The following is a 23,878-nucleotide window of genomic DNA, read 5'->3' as shown; positions in this document are numbered from 1 at the left end:
AGGAGCTCTGAGCAAAGGAAGAAAGGTAGAAAATGCCAGAGCTGGTTTGAGTAAAAACAAAAAAATAAATGAACTATTTCTTCCATACCCGAAGAGAAAATGCTATGCTAAGTGGATGGAGAGGTAGAAAAGGGCCAGGTGGAAATGAGTGGACGGTTTGAAAATTCGTTGCCGAGGTCTGACCAAATTGCGGGAGAGAAGGGGTGGGTGAGAAGAGAACGTGGACGCTGAAAAATCTACTGAGACCAGGAGGCCCTGAGACAGGCGAAGCCCAAGGTCAGTCCCTGCCTCAGGAACCCCAAGCCCCACACTTTCAAGGGTCACTTTCTGACTGCATAACTGACCAACAAATTCTGAGACTTTAGCTTCAAAATGCCAAAATCCTCTGCTAATTCATTCCAGTAGTAGGGACCCTGTAAGTCCCCTCCCAAAACTTTCAACACTTCTCTGCCTGCTCTAACCCCTGCCTACTGATCCAGCATCTTGCACTTGTTCAAAAGTCCTGTTTGTTCTGTGGAAGGAAAAAACAGAACGGGTGGCAGGTTTTCCCAATGCAGTTCCCAGCTTGACTTTTCCCTTTGGCTTAGTGATTTGGGGGTCCCGAGATTTACTTTCCTTTTACAATTCCTACATCAGGAATGATTTCTCTCTTTTCATTAGCAATTTCTTCTTTTCCCCTCCTCTTCATTTGACTAATTTATTATACTCCTTTTTCAGGTCTCTGTTTAAATATTTCTTACTGAAAGAAGCCTTTCCTTCTCCTTTAGTCTAAACTGTCCTCCACCTGTTACCTGTTACGTCCTTCTAATTTTTCATCAGAGCATGTACAAATATTTAAGATTACATGCTTATTTTTGTTTGTGGCTCTCTCTTTTCACACAGTAAACTCTGGGACCTATCTGTGTCCTTCACCACCCTCCACTTGGTACCTAGCCCAGAGCCCACTCGCACCATTAATATTTGTTTTAAAGAGAGAGGAAGGAGGAAATTGTGACCTTAATAACTCTTAGCCCACAGCCTCGGCATACCCCCTTCTCAGGACCCTCTGAATTCTCAAGAGCCTCTTGCCTTTCCTGTCTTCTTCTCTAGAGTGTGTGCCTGGGTTCAAATCCTGGTGTTAATATTCACTAGCTGTGTTACACTGGATAAGTGGTCTATACTGTTTAAATCTCAGTTTTCTGAGGTAATAGCAGTTGCCTCGTAGGGTTATTCAGAGGATTATGAGAAAATCTATGTGAAACATCTAACAGAGTACCTGGAAAATTATTAATAAAGATTAGCTGCCATTATTATTGTTGTTAATAACTGGCAATCTCTAAGATTCAATGTACATATATATGAGAAAGTTCTCATATATATATATAAATCTGTGTATCTTTATATATATACACACATATAATACATACACATATAATGCATATGTATATATACTTATGTATATAAAGAGTTCTTATAAATCAATAAGAAAATACAAGCACAATAGGAAAATGAGCAAACATTATAAACTTGAAAATTCACAGAAAGAAATATGTTTAAAAATTATTATTATCAAAGTAAAAAGAAGAGATGGAGTATAGTCTGACTCTCAGATACTCCCATCACTTTCCTCCTACAGTTCCTCCAACTAGTGTTGGGGAAGAAGGAAAAGAGAAAGGCAGTGTCCCCTTTTTTGGCCAGGTGATGCTGTGCTCCCTTCTCTGTGGGTGGTTACTGCTTCTCTGGCTAACACAGACTGGCGTGATGGCCTCTGCGAGGCAGGTGTCCAGATGCTGGCACTTCTGGAGCATATATGTGGTTATTTGGAGGTCAGGTATTTGTCTAATTCTTCTCATGCCCCTTTATAATACCTCCCACCAGAAATGTATTTGTAGGAATCTTCAGTGATGTCTCTGTATGCCTTCCATGAGATCCCTTGTATGCGCTCCCTTGTATGCAGTCTCAGCAAGATCTCTGTTCCATTCCTTGGAGTACTTCAACTGCCCTGGGACACTGCTGTCACTACCACCAGGGTTTCACTACTCTAGAGCTGTGAAGTTTTCCTCCAAATGCAGAGGGAACACCCCTCCTCCCCCCAACTCTATACCACAGAGATTCAAAATAAACAAGGTGGTGCAGTTATTGTAAGGGAATTCTGCAATAGACTCCTCCAAGGAGATTTGGTGGCTGAAGAATCTAAAGGTATTCCCCTGGAAGTGGTCCCAGAGCATGGCTCTGGGGGAGAGCACTGGAGCTTACATTGCTCAATTCCACCTTCATTCCCCTCTTTTTTTTTTTTTAATCTTTTCCTCAATTTATTTCCTTCTTAAAAAGATTATTTAGCAGGGTGATCCCCTGGGAAGTTGTGAGAAATGAAGGCTCTCAAGCCCATCCCAGACCTTCTCAATCAGAGTCTGTACTTTAACAACACCCCTAGATCATTCCCGTACAGATTACAGTTTGAAAAGTACTGATATATAGGACAGAATGTTTGGATTCTCCCACCCCAGTTATTCACATTTAAGTTCATTTTTAGCCTCACGGCTCCATTTCCCTGCCTTTGGCCTATGGTCTTTACTGCCAGTAAGGACTCCTTGGCTAATCAGCTAGTCAGCCTATTGGGTCTACCACAGTAGTGCTGCAGGGAATCCATTTAGGCAGCATTATGTCTGTTCATTTTGAAGCAATGTTGCTATCATCTGCACCAGTAACTACATAATACCCTCTTCTTCAGGTGTGTTTTAAGATATTTCAGCTGGGTGCAGTGGCTCATTCCTGTAATCCCAGCACTTTGAGAGGCCAAGGTGGGCAGATCACTTGAGGTCAGGAGCTCAAGATCAGCCTGGCCAATATGGTGAAACCCATCTCTACTGAAAATACAAAAACTAGCTAGGTGTGGCAGCACGTGCTTATAATCCCAGCTACTCAGGAGGCTGAGATGAGAGAATTGCTTGAACCCAGGAGGCAGTTGTTGCAGGGAGCTAAGCTTGTTCCATTGCATTCCAGCCTGGGAGACAGAGTGAGACTTCACATCAAAAAAAAAAAAAAAAATGAAGCCAATGTTAGAAAGCTCAAGTCAGAAAGTTATTTTGCAGCTTGATTGTTTTGTCCCTTGTAGTTGACAAATTTCTCAGAGACTGCAGGGTATTTTTCTGATTCAAATATCCTCAGGATAAAAGTTTCTCAAGTCCTGTTTAGTGACCTAAGAGGTATAGTAGTTTGTTCACTAGAGGTTAGGAAAGAGAGACTGTTCTCTTTGGAGCAAACTTGTATAGCCGTATTGTGTTAAAAGGGTAGTGCTATGGTCTGAGTGTGGCTCCCAAAAGCACATGAAGGAAACTTAATCACCATTGTGATAGATTAAGCGGTGGAATCTTCAAGAGATGATTAGGCCATAAAAGTTCTTCTCTTAAAGGTAGATTAACACTGTTGTTGCAGGAGTGGGTTCCTTAGTTGGCCCTCATTTGCTCTCTCTCTCTCTCACCCTGTCTTTGCCCTTCCAACATGGGTTAACACAGCAAGAAGGCCCTCACCAGAAGCTGGCCCCTCGATCTTGGACTTTCCAGCCTCCCAAACTCTGAGCCAATAAATTTCTCTTCGTTATAATTTACCTAGTCTGTGATATTCTGTTATAGCAGCACAAAAAAGACTAAAGCAGGTGGCATTTGATAGGATGCAATCATAAGGCAACTTTATTTTTTAACCTGCTCCCTCTGCTCATGGACTAGTTTCTTCCTTGCCTCTTAGTAAACCTCAGGTAGGTGGGTTCCTGTAGCTTCTCCAGACACTCAGAAAAATTAAAAAGTCCTCCAGTCATTTTTAGTCATGAAACGGTCTCATTTCAGTAGCTGAAAGGTCCAGTCTCATATAATAGTCAAAACTCTGAACTTTATTTAAGACAAATTTTTCTTCTTTCCTTCCCCAGCCCAAGCCAATTCAGGCTGGAAGCTGAATTCACTCAAAGTTTCACTCAGGAAGCCTGAACTGAAGAGACGGAGGCAGGGCCAGGGGCAGGGGTGGGGGTGTGGGTAGGCATTGGCACAGCTAGCTTCTTTATTTTCCAACCTAATCCTTCTACTTCTCCTCCCCTACTCTCTCTAGGGTATGGATCTGACAGGGTTTGGGGTAGAGGCGGGAGAAGGCAACAGCGAGAAAGGAGAAAAGACCTTAGTTCAGGGGAACAGTAGTACTTGGTGGTAGTGTTCCATGATCTTCACGGATGCTTAGTGTGGACTCCTCACACCGGGCACTTATGTGCGGCCCTTGCAGATGGCTCCACTGAACACATATGTCTGTAACAGCCCCTCCTGCTGGCCACTTGTTCCATAGGTTTCTGCGTTTGATTCTAACCACCTGCTGCCTAGCACCCTTTAGGAGGAAGCCGACTTACTAAAGTGAGATCTGCTGGAAAACAACCTTCATGTTTATTTTTTCCCTTCCCCTTCTGGTTCACAAGAAATACACTCTCCAGCCCTACTTTTAATCTTTGCCTTTGCCTTTAATCTTCTCCAGCATGGGTCAAAGACCAGTCACTTTGGCCCTGTCAGTTCTGCAGACATTGTTTTCCAGCTTTTCCAGCTGATCTTTTAAAGCCCCATCTCATGAGACTCAGGGTGAGGAGGATCTCACCACCTACAGTCTACCACAAGGTGAGGAGGTGGAGGAAAAAGTGCCACAGTGCCTCAACCTTTTTTATCCAGAGTCTGTCTTCCGGAGTTCTTTTTTTTTTTTTTTTTTTTTTTTTAGACAGAATCTTGCTCTGTTGCCCAGGCTGGAGTGCAATGGCACAACCTCAGCTCATTGCAACCTCTGCTTCCCAGGTTCAAGTAATTCTCCTGCCTCAGCCTCCTGAGTAGTGGGATTGCACCTGCCATGACCCCCCGCTAATTTTTGTATTTTAATTAGTAGAGTCAGGGTTTCACCATGTTGGCCAGGCTCGTCTCAAACTCTTGACCTCAAGTGATTCGCCCGCCTAGGCCTCCCAAAGTGCTGCGATTACAAGCATGAGCCACCGTGCCTGGCCATTTCATCAGTTCTTCAACCTCAAACCATGAGGGACTGAGGAATGGATGTTGACCCGTAGCTCACAAAACCTTTGCTGGTCCTGCGTTGGTGGTCCAACACTCCACCTTGAAGTAGGGGACTTGCCACCTTCTGTTATTTACTTTGCTTCTGGGCTTCAGCTGCATCTAAGACAGACAGAACTCATTTTAATGTCATGTCATACTTTCTATAGCTCCACATTGCACCCATAAAGGTTCATTTTAAAGCTCTCAGAGAAGGGAGCATCTCCACCTTTTCCAAGCACTATTTTAGACATGTGAATGATAGACTGCCTTCTTTTTTTCTTTCTGTCCTTATTAACAATTTATTACAGTATTTTTATGACGATTTCTCTTTTCCTTTTTTTACATTGAGAAATAAAGTTGAACAATTCACCGTGACTCTGAGTCAGAAAAAAAATTTTATTTAGGAACTGCAGAGAAGTAGAAGCCTGCTGTTTTTCTTGTAGAAACAGTTCAAGAAAATCCCTTTAGATTTGTGAGTGGCTTTTTTGTTTTGTTTTGCTTTGCTTTGCTTTTTACATTGGAAACTAAACTTAGGGAGATTTTAAACAAATTCACATTTTAAAAAATTATTTTTAGTTCTTCACATCTGGATTTTAAAAACATGGAAAGAGGGTTGATTTTTTTCCCCATTTTGTGTGGCCTGACTGGTGATATTGTGAGTGCTAGGAAAGGGTGCCTGTCCTGATTGGATGAAAGTCGTGGGGCTGGTTGGGGTTGGATAAGAGTTGTAAACAGAATCCTAGAGTAGTGTACTGGGGCTTGGAAGTGACTAGATTACAGGCAGGTCCAGGTAGGACCATATCTTTCTAACACTGAAAATGGCATCAGCATCCCAATCTTAATGATAACCTTATGTAGAGTAGATTTTGAGCTTCAATAAAGCCATGCATTGTCAATAGCCCACCCTCCTATTATCTGTTTCTATGGGAACTCATTTACAACTCTAGGCTGTAAATAACAGCAATGCAAAACACTATTCCCTCTTACCTCCCTAACCCAGCTCCAAATAAAAACGAGTCTGGGTTCAATTTACACATGCATCTTTGCTATTTTTGTAATTTTAATTTTTCCTTTACTAATTTTGTGTTTTGGTTTTGGTTCATTTGTAGCCAATAATCATTAGCAGCAGCAATGATTGAGAATTGGGTTTCATAGTCTGACCATTTGGTGATCTCCATAAATAGATGAATGACTTAGAGAGATATATTCTCTTTTGTGTGGGAGAAAATGGAGAATCTGGATTATTAGCTCTTTTTGTTTGTCTATTTGTCTACTTTGAGCCCAAATTAATTAAGAATCCTGGGCTCACTGGGAAGGAGAACAAATCTTTCATACTGAGACTGGTGAGTTTTGGGGTTTCTGTATTACCATTAACCCATGATGGAATTTTTAATAGAAGTATAAGCTTTCTTTATTTGTCTCTGTTTGTCTGTGTGTCCATAATTTAGGAAGATCTTTACCTTTCACTGCGTAAGTATGTGAAATTTTCCTACCTCTAGATAATACCAATGAATTAGATTATCAATCTCTTTTTAAAGAGGCTCTTTTCTGATTGGCCGATAGAGATAAATAAGCACTTATATAAAAAGAATATTCTTAAAATTCCCAGAAAATAATGGATTTGAACTTCTAATACTTTAAATATGCTACATTTTAAAAATTTCCTTATCTCCTTTTTTAATATGCTTCATTACAGACACAATGACCAAGGTACATTTCTTGGTACTCTTCTGTGTCCAGGTGACTGCAATACAGCTAAACAGCTTTTCTGATGTGATAGCCTCTGCCAGTTTAGTTAGAAACTGTGCAATATGAATCAAGTCCATCTGTAGGAAACTATCTTCATACAGATGAAGCGTTCCTAGTCCAGTTCTAAATAAAAATTTCTTCCTGTCTCTGCAAAACATCTCAGACTGGATAGAACGGATCAAGTAGAGTAGTGATTTATGATACAGTGTGAAGATCCTATCTATTAAGTATGTGTCTGGTGTAAGGCCATAGACTTGAAGAAACAGTTTGAAGAAATTGCCTTCAGAGAATACTTCAAATGTTGCAAAATATCTTAACATGTTGCTGTGATCCACACAGAAGACCAACTAGCATGGCTTATTTATGAGACCTTTGCAAATGTAATGAAGGTATTGGTCTCTTCCAAATTGAGGATGAGCATTACCACAATGACATGCATCCTTGGACATAACTATCATCAGGCCTGTAACAAATATGCTGCTACCATACTATGTAAAACATCATGAAATGGCCGCTCTTCAAAAAGATGTAGGTAGAGAGATGGCAATGCATAGGATCCATCCAGCTTAATTCCAGACCAGCACCAGGATCACCAACGGGTACACCTTCTCTATCAGAGAGAATGGTGTGTTCAGAGAGAACTTGTTTCACCAGAGTTTTTTTCACCACTCCTTTTCTCTTGAGAGGAATAGTTCATAAAGGTCAGGAATGATAATGCATTCATTCCCTACAGTTAGACTACAAATTTGCCCGGGAACACTAGGGGGCAACCCCTGCACCACAATTCACCTTTTCTCCTACTATGCCTTATTTTTCACTGGTCCAAATACCACTGCAACTGGCAATATTCTCTTCCTGTTTAAATTACTTTTTTCTCTTTCCTTCTTTCTTTTTTTTCTTTCATTCTTACTTTTTTTCTTCTTTGTTTTTTTTCTTTCTTTCCTTTCTTTTTTCTTTCCTTCCTTCTCTCTCTCTCTTTCTTTCTTTTGACTGCTTTAATTTCCTGATTTTGAGACTGAGTCACAGTCCCACATTTTTGTTGGTGACCTAAAGCTTCTTCTAATGATTTGACAAGAAGATTTCCTTGGAGTGGGCAAAGATTTCTTAAACATAACATAAAAGCAGTAATCAGTCATATGATGGCTCATACCTGGAAATCAGAGTACAGGTAAAAATGGCTCAGATTCAAAATTCTTATGTCTTGAAGACTGACGTGGTGGTTTACAGGTCCTTCTGTTTGTGCTTCATATTCTTGCTAAATGATTTTTGAAAGTTTTCTAAAGACAATCTCTGGGGTAAACTTTACCAAATAATTTGTTACCAGGAACACAAGGAGCAACTGGTGAGCCTCTTTTGTCCTTTTTGGAAAAGATTTGAGATAAGCAGGGGAAGGTAGTGGTGGGCTCATCTCCAAACAGTTGTGAGAGTTAGCATTAAGGTAGTAAAAGCTGTGCCCGCCAACCTCACCCTACCTCGTCCTCCCCAGTCCTCTCTGCCCAGGTGGCAGGGAGCGCACCCTCTGCTGACAAACACACCAGCGGTTCCAAGTCCCCAGTCTTTGGCATCAGTGGCCACCAGGCTACAGCTCTGTGAACAGCGACAGCAGAGGAGCTTCCTGCCAGCCCAGGGAAGCCATAGCCTGCACATGATCAGCCCCTTTGGGGGAACTAAGGTTGATTTGATGGAGCCAGTGCTGGCAAAGCTCTCCAAGGAAAAGTATCCTGGTACCTGGATTTATCCAGGATCCAGACTTGGTGGTGGTAAGGGAGGTCACTTTCGTGGTAGGGCCAAGATCCTTGAGAGGTTTTGAAAAATTCAAGAAGAGGCCATCCGCAGTGGCTCAGGCCGATAATCCCAGCACTTTGGGTGGCCGAAGTGGGTGGATCACCTGAGGTCAAGAGTTAGAGACCAGCCTAGCCAACATGGCGAAACCCCATCTCTACTAAAAATACAAAAATTATCTGGGCGTGGTTGCGAGCACCTGTAATCCCTGCTACTCGGGAGACTGAGACAGGAGAATCGCTTGAAGTCGGGAGGTGGAGGTTTCAGTGAGCCGAGATCACACCACTACACTCCAGCCTGGGTGACAGAGCAAGACTCCATATCAAAAACAGAAAGAAAGAGAAAAAAGAGAGAAAGAGAGAAGGGAAAGAAAGAAGGAAGGAAGGAAAGAAAGAAAGGAAGGAAGGAAGGAAGGAAGGAAGGAAGGAAGGAAGGAAGGAAGGAAGGAAGGAAGGAAGGAAGGGAGGGAGGGAGGGAGGGAGGGAGGGAGGGAGGGGAGGGAGGGAGGGAGGGAGGAAGGGAGGAAGGGAGGGAGGAAGAGAGATAGAAAGGGAGGAAGGAAGGAAGGAAGGGAGATAGAAAGGAAGGAAGGAAGGAAGAGAGAGAGAAAGAGAGAGAAAGAAAGAAAGAAAGAAAGAAAGAAAGAAAGAAAGAAAGAAAGAAAGAAAGAAAGAAAGAAAGAAAGAAAGAAAGAAAGAAAGAAAGAAAGAAAGAAAGAAGAAGGAAGGAAGGAAGGAAGGAAGGAAGGAAGGGAGAGAGAGAGAGAAAGAAAGAAGAAAGAAAGAAAGAAAGAAAGAAAGAAAGAAAGAAAGAAAGAAAGAAAGAAAGAAAGAAAGAAAGAAAGAAAGAAAGAAAGAAAGAAAGAAAGAAAGAAAGAAAGAAAGAAGAGATCCAAGAAGAAAGAAATTAGGCCAAAATGTATAGATACTACAGATGAAAACTTACGGAGAAATTTCCTTGGACTTACCTTCTTAGCTTCAGGATAGCAAATGAATAGAAGCTTGTAAAAGATCAAGCTGAAATTTCTTAGAGAACCTCCAGCAGAACAAACTTAAAGAAGGCCCAAAGGCCCGTATGGTTAACATTCTTGCTGCACCTGTTTAAAGAACCAGGCCAAATCTAATAAGACCATACTCATTTTGTCATCAGAAGTCTTTGAGGTTCTTTGTAATAAAAAGTGGAAAGACTATAAGGAAAAAATTGTGCTTAAATTGAAAATTGTGTGTTGTCATTCCAGAGCACTCCTGACTTGTCCGATTCCAGTTCTGCGGGAGTTGTTTTGCAGCTCTATAGTGTAGATAACTGGCAGCAATGCTAAATCATTCTTGTCCATAGACATGCAAATGGATTCTGTCCAGTGAAAAAGCAACAACAACAAAAAAAAACCCATCTGGCTCTATTTGCACAGTCATTTTAATATTCCTGATCTATAAATGTGTCTGTCCTTGGGATTATCCTTTCACCTGGTTGTAATACTTCACTGGTTTCCTCGTGAATGCGTTAAATAAAACCTTTAACTCATGTTTATTCTCATATCTATAGAAGAGTACTGATCTTACCTGTTTATAAAAATTATCTTTTAATACCTACTTAGAACTAAATTATCATTTAATGGCTTGTCCCTGTCTTTGCTTTAGCCACAGAGGCCTAGAGACTTTAAGACAAAGCATCAGAGACTTCTGAGGCAGCCCAATCTGGCGACCTTCCCAGCAACCTAGCGCAGAAACTTTCTAGAAGCTTTCTGATGACAGCCCTGTTCAGAAGCACTTGCTGTTTTTTCTGTTCTATTGACTGAAGTGTCCTGACACTTTTTTGGCAGACATTGTAATGTGCTGAGAAGTTGTACCTGGTATCTCATCATCAAAATGGAAATTTCAAAAGGCTGTCCTGAGTAGCCCCTGAGATTGTGCACCCCACTCAAAGACTTGGAATCAACCCAAATGTCCATCAGTGACAGATTGGATTAAGAAAATGTGGCACATATACACCATGGAATACTATGCAGCCATAAAAAAGGATGAGTTTGTGTCCTTTGTAGGGACATGGATGCAGCTGGAAACCATCATTCTCAGCAAACTATCACAAGAACAGAAAACCAAACACCGCATGTTCTCACTCATAGGTGGGAACTGAACAATGAGATCACTTGGACTCGGGAAGGGGAACATCACACACCGGGGCCTATCATGGGGAGGGGGGAGGGGGGAGGGATTGCATTGGGAGTTATACCTGATGTAAATGACGAGTTGATGGGTGCAGCACACCAACATGGCACATGTAGCAAACCTGCACGTTGTGCACATGTACCCTACAACTTGAAGTTTAATAATAATAAATAAAAAAAAAAAAAGAGATGGCTAATATATCCTATTGTCAATGCATAGATGATGGTATGATGATAGCTTGCTGGAAAAATGCTGAGGATACTTGCCCAGTTCAGGAAAAAAGCCTGCCTCTTTCACCACAGCATATGCCCTCCTGGGTCTTTATGACTTGCTTGAATGTGTGTAGGACCATCGTCATTATTAAAACATGTATTCCTAACAGCCGAGAGTGAGACCTTTGCTTAGGACAGTTAATAAACAAATCCAAAAGTTAATGCTACCTTGGGAACATGTCAAGTTTCTGAGTCATAAAGCCCCAAGTTAGTAGCTGGAAAGTCCATCATCAAGGTTAAGGGCATTCCCCAGAATGCTAGAATGATTTTGACAATTTGAAAAACTTTGTTTAATTATTGCTCAGGGAAGAAACATCCACGAACATCTTTGTTTAGCAGAGGACTTCCGTGACAGGTGAGTCAAAGTAAGTAACGAGCAAAACAAGCCAGGCAAGGTGGCTCACGCCTGTAAACCCAGCACTTTGGGAGGCTGAGACTGGCAGATCACCTGAGGTCAGGAGTTCGAGAACACCCTGACCAACATGGCAATACCCCACCTCTATTAAAAATACAAAAAAAATTAGCCAGGCCTGGTGGCACTTACCTGTAATCCCAGCTACTCGGGAGGCTGAGGCACCAGAATCACTTGAACCCAGGAGGCAGAGGTTTCAGTGAGCTGAGATTGGCCACTGCACTCCAGCCTGGGTGACAGAGCAAGACTCTGACTCCAAAAAAAAAAAAAAAGAACAAAACAAATCAAAAAGTTTTACCACAAGTGTGTCATTGTTAACAGTTTGATATATAGCCTGTCATGACTCAGTCCTTTGTTTCTGGATCATCTAATTTAGGACAAAGCTATTTTGAGCTAGGGAAAAGAAATTTCTGGAAAATTGAGAAAATCCAGTGTTAGTAAAGGAAGGCTCCTTTGCAGTACCTATTGTTTTCATGAGAAGGATTTTTCCCTAAACCCTCTGACCCTAGTCTTATGCCTCTCAAGTGAGTTACCTGACTTGAAAGGGGAACTGGGTGTGTGTGGCCCAGCCCTGTCCTCCTGCCCTCTTTCTCTCCCTCTGGGAATCTTCCTATCTACAGAGTGGTAGTGCTGATGGCTGCTTGACTCTGGTTTTTCAGGTCAGACTATAACTTGACAAATCTCTAATACCAGAGGAGTTCAGGATTGGGAATTCTACTGTTGCCACATACTTCTATTCCAACTTTATTAGGGAACAGAGATAACATCTAACTGTTCCTGTTGAGGGAACAGTTGGGAACAGTTCCCATTGAGGGAACTGTTCCCATTTAGGGAACAGTTAGATGCTGTCTAACACCTCAATATTTATTATCAGTGTTTCTTTGGAAAATTGGCTGGGGGCTTTTGCTTCTGGCAGTCATCATACAGGGAGTTACAGTGTCACTTACAGGATATCAAATTAGAAAACAGCTGTGGAAAATTATGTGAAAACCCAATTTCCATGGACACTGTGGACATGGTGATTGTGGATGTGTAATGAACAGGGCCCATGATAAGAATGTAATTGAACAATGCTTTTCCATGTTCAACACATGCAGAATCTCAGAATCCTTTACATCATTCTCAATGTATCTTGCCAGAACAAGAGAAACCATATCATAAATGTGAATTCTAAATATATAGCTCTTTTTAAAATCTACCATGACTAATTATAACTGTTGGCTCAACAGATGTACCCCCATTCCATCACCCTTCTTTTTGGAAACAGAATACCACTAAGAGCCACTACAAGATATCCTTTTGTTAGGTCTAAAAAGTCCTTCTGCTGACAAGTACTGCCTGAGAATGAGTTTTCACACCTGCTTGGCAGGCTGTGCACACCTCAAATATTCAGGGAAGCACGGAGGAAGGGGTATGGCCCTCCAGGGTGCTGCTGTCAAGCACTGTAGCAGAGTAACCTACTGGAATTACTTGTAAAACCATCCCCACAAAAGCAAAAATCCATGTGCTGCTTCTTGTCATTTCAGAGGCAATAGTTAAGTTGTACACATAGAAAAGACCCATATTCGGGAATGTCGCTTCCTGACCATTTTTGTTCTTTTTTGCAACTGTGCTACCCAAATAAGCAATGAGCAATATACTAGAAACCTGAGGCTGTCCACATGGCGAGATCTGATCCAAGTTCCATTGCAATGTTGCTCAAAGGTGGTTTGTTTTGCAGGGTTGTAGTCTCTTACAGCCAGAGGGGGATGGAGGAGAACAACCACTGAACTCAAAGGCAGCCCTGGTTCCTTTGATCACTGCAAAGCCATCTAGGAAGTAGCTCCTGACAGACCCTTCCCTCCCTGGAAGGCATGGCCTGCTAGATAACCCCTTAACTGCGGGCCAAATAGCACAGTATTTGGATAGAGAGGAGGCTTCATTAGAGGGGTGATAGAGGCAGCTCTCTTTCTGGTAAAAATTAAAACTGATACAGGGCCATAAGGATGAATGGCAGCATAACATACTGAAAGAGTGAAATAAAATACAGTGTCTTGTGTTTTATTTTCCTTACCTGCTCAGGGTTGTTGTTTTGAGAGCTGGCCCAGGACCCACATAATGTTGGCTCAGAGCCATATTAAAAGATGTGAGGAGTCTCCCCTTATTTCCCAGAAAAGCCTTAGCTTTTGTAAGCTTCAGGGAAGATTAAAGAGTCCATGAGGTAGCTGTTTAAGGTTTTGCTCATATGCCCAACAGCTTCCCACTGTAGATCGTGTTAGCCACCTCTATCCCCAAACCCTGACCTCGGATAATCGAAGTCCACAGGACATGACATGTTGATACCCATTACCTGACCAGAAAAATGCTTTCTTTGTCCTCTGTTTAATCTATTCTTTCTTTGTTTTTTTTCTTTTTCTTTTTTGTGATGGAGTCTTGCTCTAGCACCCAGGCTGGAGTGCAGTGGCACAATCTCAGCTCACTGCAACCTCTGCCTCCCAGGTTCAAGCAGCTCTCCTGCCTCAGTCTCCCAAGTAGCTGGGATTACAGGTGCCCACCACCTTGCCCAGCTAATTTTTGTATTTTTAGTAGAGATGTGGTTTCACCATGTTGGCCAGACTTGTCTCAAACCCCTGATCTCAGGTGATCTGCCCACCTCAGCCTCCCAAAATGCTGGATTTACAAGCATGAGCCACCGTGCCCAGCCTACCTCTATTCTTTCTAATAGTTCTTGTTAACTTTGATAACATGTCTGCAATAAGCTCTGAATTACTGTAATGTTTGAAATGTACACTGGGAAAGTTCCTATATACAACTCAACTGCCATCCATACCATGAGAATAGTGATTTGTTTGGCTCTTCTCCAACCCATTCGAGTTGAACAAAATATTCAAGACTTGCTTCTGGTTTTTTCAGGAGTCTCTGAATATCCCCTCTTGACCACCTTCTGGGGTATTAAATTAAACAGAAACAGAATTTATGGAAATATTCAACAGCCCTAATGATCTATAAGCATTTGCCAGTGCTTAATCTGTTCCAGAGGTATATCTACCTCCTCAAATCATTCTTAAGAGGCCCCAGGTACCACCCAGCTTCTCCTAAGCATTTTAGTCCTTTTTCCTGTCACAGAAGCCTTCTCTGCCCCCTCCACTTTGTCCTGCCTGAGCTGAACAAATCACCAAACCAGGCACTATGGACTGCGACTTGGCTGTACAGGTGCCCTTTACATAACAATGATGTTCTTGAGAGGCATGACTCTTAAGTGGACATGAGTCTCCGGGACTTTAAATCCTCCTTGTTACTTTCAGACAAACTGCTGACAAGCCCAGTCAGCATGCACTGACCTGAATGCCCTTTTCTACATCATTAAACCCCTTTTTAACTTTCCGCTGTGGTGATGATGTGTATCTACCCTGGATCCACACTATGTTTCTTCCCCCTTTCTGTTTAATCACACCTAAATCAAAAGCAGAAAATCATAGTTAAAGCTAATTTGTATGCATATTAAATATTAAAATCCATATTAAAATTAATGACATGGTGTTATGGTGAGACCCCTTAATAACACTACCATGTGACAATTTTCTATTTTCGCTTACTATTGCTATTAACTTCGTGTTGGCATCAGTTGTTCCTCCACAGGTGAAAAGTACATTTGATAGCAGCATGTATATGTAAATAATTTACAAATGACACAATTTTTATAATTATTTTTAAAAATTAAAAACCCTCTAAAAAACTAATTTTTAAGATAGCTCTGAAAAATATGTATACTCTTACCCTTTTGTATCTTACCCTAAAAATTACTTTTTGCAAATAATCTTATATGTTTTCACTCCCCTTTATTTTGCTTTGCTGGTGGCTCTGATGGTATATGTTCACTGGTGCCTTTTTGGGGGAACACTCCAGAATCCTGTTCTACCACAGACACAGACAGATGTTCTGATAATGAGTACTGGTATTTTGGAAAATAAAACAAAAAACAAAATTTCACCACATCCCTGTGAAAATATTTCTACACATTCCTGGAGTTTGTCTGATGTAATATCATTGGCAAGGTAGAAGGTCATCCTAAATTAACTTTGCATCTTTTTCCATTATGCACCATATGAAGAAGCATGAATTGTAGAGTCTTCACAACAGAAATAGCTTGTTCTATATTACAGGACTCCAGATTGAGGGATTCATCTTGACTAACAATATTGTTACATTAATGCTTCAACACAGTCTCTTATATTGAGTACTGTAGAGAAAAAGGCATAGAATAAGTTTATTCTAAGAAATAAATAATTATTACTAAGAAAAAAATAATAAACCCAACTTTCTCTTTACCAAACAATTTACCTGGAATTACAACCTGTATCATTGCAGTGCTTTTACGAATTCTAGGCAATATCTTCTCTCTAACTTAAAAAATAAGTAAAACTTAAGAAAGAAAGAAAGAAAGAAAGAAAGAAAGAAAGAAAGAAAGAAAGAAAGAAAGAAAGAAAGAAAGAAAGAAAGGAAGGAAGGAAGGAAGGAAGGAAGGAAGGAAGGAAGGAAGGAAGACAGACAAGTGATAAAACTTAAAGCTCCCCCATCTCACCCTTCATCACATGCTAGGAGAATATCTTTCACCAATTCTTAACTATAGATACCCAAGTAAGAAATAGTCTGTTTAACGATCACATCAGGGATCAATCAAATGTTGAGGTTTACCAACCTCGGCAATATTGACATTTTGGATAGGCTAATTATTTGTTGTAAGATACTATCATGTGCATTGTAAGATGATTAATAGCATCCCTGATGTCCATCTACTAGGTGCCAGTTGTGACACTAAAAAGTGTCTGCAGACATTGGTAAATGTCCCTCCTGGGGTGGGTGGTGGAGGGGATGCCTGCAGTTGAGAACAATTGGTCTAGAGAAAAGACGGTAATTGACCTAGTTTAGATGGAGTGCATAATGCTGGGTCAGTTAGCTGTGAATCAAGGAACAAGGATTAGTAAAGTACAGCATAATTCTATTTGAATCTATGTGGCTGCTCCTTCAAGCAGTGCTGAAAAGTCAATCTGCTGAGTGTTCACTACACTGTGGAGATTCTCTCTAGGGTTTGGCTTTTGTAGCTTTGCTCTTTGTTGAAGTCGTGCTATGGTCTGATTGTTTGTGTTGCCCTAAAACTCATATGTTGAAATCTTAACAGTCAAGGTGATGATATTACAAGGTGGCACCTTTGGGAGGTGACTAGAGATTAGATCATGAGAATTAAAGGGATTAATGTCCTTATAAGAGAGGCCTAAGAGAGAGTCCGCAGGCCTTCTACCATGTGAAGACAGAGAGAAAAAGCACCATCTGTGAACCAGAGAGCAGACCCTTACCAGATGCTGGATCTGCCAGCATCTTGATTTTGGACTTCCCAGTCTCCAGAACTATAAGAAATAAATTTCTGTTGTTTATAAGCTACTCCGTTTATTGTATTTTCTTATAGTAGCCACAACAGACTAAAGCATGCTATTAAGCTTTTTAATTTATTATATTTATTTTTAATTTTTGTCTGTAGTTATTTCTTATTTGTTTTTGAAGTTTTTCCCCTGTTTTAGGTATTTCTATTATCCTCACAGTTTTAGTATTCTGCCATCTTCAAGTAAGCTTTAAGTTGATTTTTGTCCAATCTGAGTTAGAATGTTGTTTTTTTCTATTTAGCTCCCTCTCATTAGTAGAACCTGAAATTTGCTAGGTAAAATGTGTGAGTTTTATTATGTCTGTATTTCAGGAAGAAATAAAAGGTAGATAGTCACGACTGTATATTTGAGGCTTACTTGTTTATAAACCTTGGAAGTCTGCAGCCAAGTTAGCAGCTAGTTGAAAAGGATTAGAAGAACAAACTCCTCACCATCATAAAGTTCAATGTATTTAACAGTCTGGCTGGGTAATTAATGCTTAAATGTCAAAATGAGTCTTCTTGAAGTATTCTTTTAGATACCCCAACCCACTGACCTAGAGAAAAGATCAAGATTTCAGCCTTTCCCTTGAGAGAAATGTTGCAAGCCGAGTTTGAGAAACTCAGAAGAGAAATCCTAAAACATGAGAAATTTCTTCTGAGATAGACTGCTTGAAAGAGCTGAGAGCTTTCAGAGACATTGTGAGATCAGCAAGATTTCCCCTTTGAAATCTTGCATTCATCCCCAAACCTAGTTGGAGCAAGGGCAGAGAGGCCGCACTCTGTAGCAGAATATCAAAGCACTGGCAATGGTTGAATGGGAGAAAGCTTGAAGAACACAGACTCCTAGTGACAGAGCAAATTGCTTCCAGGAAAGTAAGCAGAGCATTCTGGGTGGCAGTGACAGTGTGACAGCAGTTGTCTCAGAGTTGGGTGCAGTCAGGAACTTGCATCTATCAAAGTACATGAGGGACATCTACTTGTGCCTAGTAGAAAACAGTTCTTAGGCACCAATTCCCAACAAAAATGGAGGTACTAACACCTACCAGCAAACAGGCAATTATGAAAGAAGGATGATAAGCTCAGCCTGTTTTGGATGGACTGGGAATTAATGTATTTCCATCACTAATTGGTGATTTGGGGAGAAACAGAGGCTACAGAGGTAGATTTTATGGTTCAAAGAGGACACATCAATTCCATTTCTTTTACCTAAGGCATACTTTTGGAAGGAGCTTCTTCTTACTCAGAGAAGAGGAGAAGGGATGCTATGTTATATACCAAGGGCCCATTATGAAATGCAACAAGCATTTTATGACTTCTGAATATACATGTAGCATTGTGAAGTTCTGAAAGATAAACTCAATATGTCCTTACCCTCAGGGAGCTTACAATACAGTGAAGAATGGAACAATTGCACAAACACAGTATATAATAAAAAAGTCATACAAGAATGCCACTTTGACTAAAAGGAAGAGAAGTTCATATGTTTTTAAAAATCAGGAATAGCATTCTGACCAACTGAGCATATAAAATAGATTCAAGTATAAACATTTAAGAGATAATTTCAGGAGCCCATATGAGAGTCAATGAGATTCTATGCTAGGATAGTGGCAATGAAACAGAAATGAAAGAATGGATTTGTGAAATGTATACCTAGTATCTTCAAGATTGGTTGACTAATTGCATATGGGAGATAATTGAGATGGGGAGAAAGGAAGCACTGGGAATTGGGGCAATGGAGATACGGTTAGCTGAAGTAAGAAAGAAAAAGGGAAATCAGATGGAAGATGGCAAGCTTGTTTTTGAGATGCTGCTGTAAATACAAGACACCGAATATACAAGAGGCTGGTGATTATATAGGCCGGTACACTGCATGCATAAGAAGTTGGTGATTACATAGATGTTGTCACCTCACCTTATTTTCCCCTGGTTAGGACTCCTGTCTTTTGATTCTGTCTGTTCACAGTCACACCCCTGGTTTAAAGATACTCTGAGAAGCATAAGTATGTATGCCTTGAAAGCCAGTGCTTAGGATTCATGCCATCACCACCGCCTATACCCTGTCACCTCTTTATTTAGCCTTAGCTCCCTATGAGTAACTCAAACGCCTACGGTTTTATTTTCCTGCATGTGTTGGCGCTGATGTAATTGGGATGAGCCAGCTCAGCTGGAATGGAGGAGTACGCCATTATGAAGCTCTGTCAGGGGAGGAATGATTGACTGCAGCAACTCAGGAACTGTCTCTCTCTTTCTTTCTTTCTTTCTTTCTTTTTTTTTTTTTTTTTTTTTTTTTTCCTTGCTTCTCAGCACAGTCCTGATGTGGATACTGGAAGGATAAAATTTACAGTCTCAAGACATGATTCTCTATAAATCAAATGAAGGATTTTTACTAAATTGAGTCTCAACTCTTCTCTGAATTCTCCGTATGTCAGCATAGAATTGCTTCAATCTCCCTTTCGCTACTACTTTATGCTCATAAATTTCATTTTCACTTCTGACAGCTTTTATTTGCTTGGGTCTATTTTTCAATGTTGCTGAACATTTTTGATATTTCCTCTTCACTGTTTATAAAAGGAATATGTACTCATTGTAAACATAACTTGATTTGGAAGTTAAGAAAAAATATAAAGAAGAGAGTACGTGACCTAAACTCTCACCACTATTACCATTTTGATCCAGTCTTTTTCCTCTTATGTACATTTTAATTTTAAAACATAGTTGGAATCATACTATGTAAATTATTTTGTTTTCTGGTATTTGTAACCATTATATTATTAGAATTTTCTCACATTATTAAAATTAGTTTAAATCATTTTTGATAGCTGCATGAAATTTTATTATTGCAGATGTTGTATTTTTCTTTATGATATTAGCTCCTGTGCTGATTGCCTAACTCTTTATGGTAAAAATTTCCTGGGCTATGCATGTGTCTATACATAGCAAAAAGAGAAAAATGAAAGAATGAAAACCAAAATGATACAAAGAAAAAAAGGCATAATTTTTTTTTTTTTTTTTTTTTTTTTTTTTGAGACAGAGCTTCCCTCTTGTTGCCCAGGCTGGAGTGCAATGGTGCAACCTCTGCTCACTGAAACCTCCACCTCCCAGGTTCATGGGATTCTCCTGCCTCAGCCTCCAGAGGAGCTGAGACTACAGGCATGCACAACCATGCCAAGCTAATTTTTTAAAATATATTTTTAGTAGAGACAGAGTTTCACCATATTGGCCAGGCTGGTCTCAAACTCCTGACTTCAGGTGATCCACTCGCCTCGGCCTCCCAAAGTGCTGGGATTATAGGTGTGAGCTACCGCATCCGTCATGTTCTATAAATTTTAAAAACAAATTCTATCAAATTAAAGAAGTAATAGTTTCTACTTTATGTAAAATGTTCCTGCACATTTTACATAAAGTTGGCATGTAAAAAGTCAACTTTAAAATGGAGAAGATCTGAAATAATGAGGAATCTTAATTTAGCAAAGAAATTGAATAGAAGACAAGATTTTGGACATGAAAGAGGGTGACAATGGAGATAGGTATATTCTCCAAATTCACCAACCATGTTTAAAGGAATGGCAAATAAAAGACTGGAAACAAGTCAAAACATTGAAATTGTTAAGTATTTATTCCTTTGCTGGTTGTAAATTGATAATTTGAACTATGATATTCTGTTTGAAATGTAAATGTTTAATCTTTCCATCCATGGTGGAAAAGAATGTCTTCCAGAAGTGGGGAGTAAGGGGACAGGAGATGTACTCTGACCTCAAAATTATGTGACAGTGTTTCCAAAATATATTTGCTTGAACAGATGTCTTCTAAGCAAATGTTATAAAATACTCAATTGGGGACATGAAATTTCCATTCATAAGCATAAGAAACTTATTTTTGAAACTTATTTTTGCTTATATCCATAGATTATTGGGGCACCAGTGGTGTTTTGTTACATGAGTAAGTTCTTTAGCAGTGATTTGTGAGATTTTGGTGCACCCATCACCCAAGTAGTATACACTGCAACCTATTTGTAGTCTTTTTTCCCTCGTCCCCTTCCCTCCCTGTCCCTCTGAGTTCCCAAAGTTCATTGTATCATTCTTAGGCCTTGCATCCTCATAGCTTGCCTTCCACTTATAAGTGAGAACATACGATGTTTGATTTTCCATTTCTGAGTTACCTCACTTAGAATAATAGTCTCCAATCTCATCCAGATCTCTGCAAATGCCATTAACTCATTCATTTTTATGGCTGAGCAGTATTCCATCATATGTATATGTATATGTATATGTATATATATATGTATATATGTGTGTGTGACATATATATATATATCTATCTCACACCGTTTCTTTATCCACTTGTTGATTGATTGGCATTTGGGTTGGTGCCACGCTTTTGCAATTGCAAATTGTGCTGCTATAAACATGCATGTGGAAGTATCTTTTTTGTATAATGACTTCTTTTCCTCTGGGTAGATACCTAGTAGTGGAATTGATGAATCAAATGGTAGTTCTTTAAGGAATCACCACACTGTTTTCCATAGTGGTTGTACGTACTAGTTTACATTCCCACTAGTAATATAGATGTGTTCCCTGTTCACTGTATCCACACCAACATCTATTATTTTTTGATATTTTTATTATGGCCACTCTTGCAGAAGTAAGGTGGGATCGCATTGTGAAACTTAATTTTTGAAGAGCGTGTTTTGACCAGAATAAATACGTGAATTACACCTGTAAGAAGTTGAAAAATTATAAATCTTATCAGCTTCTGGTTAAATGTGTGATTTGTCTGTGAAGATATTTAAAAAAAAAAAAACTATGAACTTTGTTTACTCCAGAATGATCTATGGTTTTCAAGTATACTGAAGTAAGAAGGACTCTACTTGAGGAAAGTAAACTACCACCATGAGTTAAAACATGTCTAAAGCCAAGGCTTTTTATTTTTTTTATTTTTTTCCAGAATGGATTTTCCAAGAAACTTCACTTTCAGGGATAAGTAAGATCTTGACAGGCTGAATTAAGCAAGATATCAAGGAGGGAAAAAAGATACCTAAAATGAACTATACCACATATTGTTTCTAGTGGGAGAAATGAGCATAGAGGGAGTCTTTTGAGCCAGTTCTGCCTTGAGACAATGCTTCAGAATCAAGAAGGGGAAGAATCTATCACAGTTCCCGTTTTAGTAAAGTTTCTGCATGAGATTTCTTAAGTTAATCTGTATAATTTTAAGTTTGGCAACTTTTATACTAAATGTTTTGTTTCAAATACAAAAATACAGCAGTAAAAGTATATAATGTAATGTAATATGATATAATATAGTAAAAAACATAATATCTCTCAGTTTGGACATTTCCTTGTTAGATGCTGCTAATTAAAATAGAAAAATGTTTACTGGTGAAATAAGCTGTGTCTGGACCTTAATTTTTAAAGATGGCCACATGTTTTATCTCTGGCTTATATAATCATGCAAATTATGACAAAAAAATGCATTTGGGGAATATGGGAAGGTCATATTTCAACCTATGCAAAGAGTGTTACCCTGGATGAGGTTATATTTTCCTTTAATTTTCAGAGAGATTTTTATTATGCTCAGATGATGCTGAAACCCTGTTTGGATCTATATTCTATAAAATCAATTTTAAGTTTCTTAAACAATAGGAGGAGAGAAAATGATACATATTTATTATACTACACACAATATTTGCTATACCCATGCATTCTTATGCATTTTTACCATGTTATAGAATATATCAGTTCTCCCTAAAGCTCAAAATGGGTGTCCTTTTATAATATGCTTGGATAAAGTAAAATTATGTTTTTAAAAAGGAAATAACAAGTTTCTAATGTTTTAAACAAGAATATAATAAGCAAATGGTTTGATCTGAGAATATCTAATATTGGCTTATCAAAGATTGTGAAAGGATGTTGTACTAAAGTAAACAATAGTTGCTTTGACAAAAGAAAAATAACTTGAAAGAGTTAAAGTAAGTAAGAATTTGAAGTTAAATAAAAACATCAGAATAAGGCTGGATGCGGTGGCTCACACCTGTAATCCCAACACTTTGGGAGGCCTAAGCAGGCAGATCTCTTGAGGGCAGGAGTTCAAGACCAGTCAATATGTAAAAACTTAGTCTCTACTAAAAATAAAAAAAACTAGCAGGGTGTCCTGGTAGGCACCTGTAATCCCAGCTACTTGGGGGGCTGAGGCAGGAGAACTGCTTGAACCTGGGAGGCGGAGGTTGCAATGAGCCGAGATCGCACCACTCCACTCTAGCCTGGGTGATAGAGTGAGACTCTGTCTCAATTAAAAAGAAAAAAAAAATCAGAATAAACTCATGACTCTAATAGACTCTGATTGTCATAAGAACATTTCAAGCAGCTGTTGATGTCACCCTGCCTGCAAGGGAAGCATGGGAAACAATCTACTCGATAATCAGACTTGGGTCTCTTATACTGGTTTGCCACAGAAGGTATCACCAGATAAGTTGGGCCAAATATTAGAAAATCAAGGCAAGACTGGAATAGACTGTTGTAACAAGAAAAAAAGAATACCTTCACAGATGATTCAAGTATTTAAGAAAAAAACAGACAAAAAAGCTTAGTCTGTTTTGTGCTGCTATAACAGAATACCTGAGATTCAGTACTTTATAAAGAACAGAAATTTATTTCTCACAGTTCTGGAGTCTAGAAAGTCCAAGATCAAGGTTCTAGCATCTATTGAGGACCTTCTTGTTATGTCCCCACATGGTGGAAGGCAGAAAGGGGTCAACCCACTCCCACAAGCACTTTTTATAGCAGCAAATCCATTCATGAGGACTGTGAAAATTGTCAAAATCAAAATGGAGTCACTTGTGTTAAAAACCTTGACAAAGAGAGCTGAGGAAGGCTATGAAGGAGGGATTCTTGTGCATGAATTCTTGATATCACAAAAGACTTTGCAAAACCACAGCCTGCACAAAATCCATCACAACCTTACACATTAAAAAAAAAAAAAAAAAAATGCTTCTGGCCAGGCACAGTGGCTCATGCCTGTAATCCCAGCGCTTTGGGAGGCCGAGGCGAGCGGATCAC

This window comes from Chlorocebus sabaeus, chromosome 1 (genome assembly GCF_047675955.1).
Source record: "Chlorocebus sabaeus isolate Y175 chromosome 1, mChlSab1.0.hap1, whole genome shotgun sequence".
Classification (NCBI taxonomy): domain Eukaryota; kingdom Metazoa; phylum Chordata; class Mammalia; order Primates; family Cercopithecidae; genus Chlorocebus; species Chlorocebus sabaeus.
This window is presented reverse-complemented; position numbering follows the sequence as displayed.